General features: G+C 52.8%; 1 protein-coding gene across 1 annotated transcript in view; it reads right to left on the bottom strand.

The window, feature by feature from the left end:
- The window catches only part of GNB1L (G protein subunit beta 1 like), a 38,793-nt gene extending 36,682 nt beyond the window's left edge, over positions 1-2,111 (bottom strand). Inside the window, exon 1 of the mRNA XM_027892611.1 lies at positions 2,020-2,111. The gene's annotated coding sequence lies outside the window, so the exon portion shown is untranslated. The remainder of the gene's footprint in view (positions 1-2,019) is intronic.
- Between the last annotated feature and the right edge of the window lie 952 nt (positions 2,112-3,063).

The raw sequence follows: 3,063 nt of genomic DNA, 5'->3' as shown, positions 1-3,063 counted from the left end.
CCTCTTTCCTTTATAAAGACAAATCACAAACATGTAACACTGCACTGAGATTCTGAGCTTGGACACCACTAAAGTATCAGCACTACAACTCAAAGGAGGAGCCCAAAAAGACAAGACCAACCTTTTTCTTAAAATCACTACTAAGTTTGTCTTCACAGCCTCAGAAATCTCACTCCCAAACATCCACAGTCCAGCACAGCTGCAGCACAGCAGTTTATTGCAGAGGAGCAACAATAGTAGCTGTTTTCCCCAACGAAGACAGAGTTTCACAGAACGTAATTTTGAAAAGTCAGAATCTTCAGCGATAAATCTCCCATATGAGCTAATCAGCAACGACTGGCTGACAATTATTACTGAGCCAATGAAACAGGACTGTTTCGCAGAGAAACAGAACTCAAATTAAAAATGAAATGCATCCAAACACAAAGCATGACACAGCCCCATGTACTTCATGGCACAGGGCCAAAAAAAGGTGTCTGTTCAGAATGTAAGAACAGACATGGGTCAGTAGTTCAGCATTTCTTTGCAAAAAGAAACCCACAGTACTGCAAAATGGTCAGCAGGGTCAGAAAAGGCCTAACGTACTCAGGCAACAGGGCTGCTCCCCAATATCCTACAGTTCCAACACTGCCATGCTAAGGCTTACACAGAAGTCTCCACACCAGTTAACCAAAATCAGACACTCTATCTGATATTAGAACCTGGCGTCTCTTCCAGTGCATGCACCAACATAATCTCCATCTGCACAATCTTTATAACTGATAATGACATACCCAAGCCAGAACAAACAGAGTTAGATTTCCTGATTGCAGGATATCTTTGAAACAAGAAAAAAACAATTTACCTGTAAAAGCAATAAAAATGTTAATAGGAATCATTAAAAAACAAGAAGTTATTATGGTAGGGCTTTTTAAAATTTAGTAATTTAGTTAAAAATAAAATTTAAAAAAATCTTTGTACTACCTGTAATTTATGAAGACAAATTATTAATGAAATGCCTCCCAGTCATGGAGCCCTCTCTAAAAGCCTCACAGGAATGCTACTAAAATGGGGGGTTAGCAGAAGGAGCTTGAAAAGAGATTGTGCTAAAAAGTATGGAGAAATGCTCCTCAAAACAATTGCCAGAGTAGTCACGCACAGATTTCCATCTCGTGTCGCCTGTTTTTTCCAGAGCACAACTTGTGCCTGCTTTTTACCTTGTTCATTTCAAAACGAAGCTGCTGAATCTGCAAACTGCATCATTTCCTACTCTGAAGTGGCATTTAAAGGAGCTGCACGAGCCACGTCCGTGCTTTCAAACAAACCAGCGGAAGACGAACACGCAGTACAAGACCGCAGGTGTCGGGAATCGGTGTGCGGGTGCCGGCCAAGCGCCGCGGAGCACACCGGCAGCAGCAGCGCGGGGTGGGCACAGCGCCTGGGGGTCCCACCTGTGCCCGGCCCCACCTGCGCCGCCAGGGGGCGATGGCGCGCGAGCCGCCCCCACCTGGGCACACCTGAGCAACAGCCCGCGCGGGCAGCCACGAGGGCGCTGAGGGGCTGTGCGGGGGGTATGAGGGGCCGTGCGGGGCCGTGAGGGCTCTGAGGGCTGTGCAAGGCAATGAGGGCTGTGCAGGGCTCTGAGGGCTGTGCGGTGCCATGAGGGGCCGTGCGGGGCCGTGAGGGCTCTGAGGGCTGTGCGGGGCCATGAGGGGCTGTTCGGGGCCATGAGGGCTCTGAGGGCTGTGCAAGGCAATGAGGGTTGTGCGGTGCCATGAAGGGCTGTGCGAGGCCGTGAGGGCTCTGAGGGCTGTGCGGGCCGTGCGGGGTGTGACGCTGCCCCTGTTGCCGTGGCGACGCCCCGCGCGTGCGCACAGCGCCCCCGACCCCACCGGCCCGTGACGCGGCCCCGCGGCGGTGACAGCGCGGCCGTCCCGGCCCCGCGGCCAAGCTGAGGAGGCCCCCGCGGCGGCGGCGGCGTGGCCCGGCCCGGCCCGGTCCGTCCCCTCGCCCCTCACCTTTCCCCCTCCTCCCGCACACCGAGCGCCAGCGGGGCGGGAGCGGCCCAGCGATGATTCGGCGATCCCCGCGGGAACCAGGCGGACGCCGAGGAGCGCCGAGCCCCGCGCGTGACGTCATGGCCGGCGGGAGGCGCGCACGCGCCGTGTGGGCCCGGCCGGACCGGGCCGGGATCCCCTCAGGAGTCCCAGTGAGGGGATCCCAGTGAGGGGATCCCAGTGAGGGGATCCCAGTGAGGGGATCCTGCTCAGGGCATCCCAGTCAGGGGATCCTGATCAGGGCATCCCAGTCAGGGGATCCTGCTCAGGGCCAGGGTTTATTCTGCAATAAAGACCCAAGTCTTGCAGGGCCACACGGCTACACAAAGTCTCCCAAGGGCTGTGCTGCAGGAGAGCTGCTGTAAGCAAAGGGAAGGCAGTGCAGACACGGACACAACACACACACTCCCCCCTAAGAGGCTCCCGTTGCTCTCCAGCCACACCACGACTTGCTCAAAGAAAGCAAATAAACCATCCTTTGCTTGTGTCACCTGTCTAGGAGTTAAAAGCTCTCGTCATTTCTCTATTTTCTGAGAAGGCTGTCCTGCTATAATTCCACCTAGAAAGCTTGATACCTCTTAAAAACTATTGCTTTTCAGTTTTCCTATAATTTTTCCTATGGAGGCAAAGAGCCATTGAAAGCTAAATTAAACCTAGAGTACCACAGGGCTGGTAAATGAGTCTGTTCTGTTCCACTTCTGTTGATGCAGACAAGGGCCTGGAGACTTTCTGTGAGTTTGGGCAGTTAGTCTGCAGCTTGCTTTTCTACTCCTATCCAACTTGCCGTCAGTAGGAACACTGATTCCTAAATCCCTGCTCTAAAGGGCTTCCCACAGCATTGTGAGAGCACAGCACACTGAGGAGGTCGTGCCCCTCATTATTAGGAGAAACACCTTCAGGACTGCAGAATGCACAACTACAGCCCCACGTTTCCCTACATGTTTTGCTGAAATGATTTGAATTAAGAGACTGAGAGCAGCAGATCATTGCTATAAATTGCTGTGCATAATGAAACCACATGTGCAAT

This window comes from Empidonax traillii, unplaced genomic scaffold (assembly GCF_003031625.1).
Source record: "Empidonax traillii isolate 1590-97213 ecotype Southwest subspecies unplaced genomic scaffold, ASM303162v1 scaffold361:size2146424, whole genome shotgun sequence".
Lineage (NCBI taxonomy): Eukaryota > Metazoa > Chordata > Aves > Passeriformes > Tyrannidae > Empidonax > Empidonax traillii.
The sequence above is the reverse complement of the archived record's forward strand: the minus strand, read 5'-3'. Positions and strand labels throughout refer to the sequence as shown.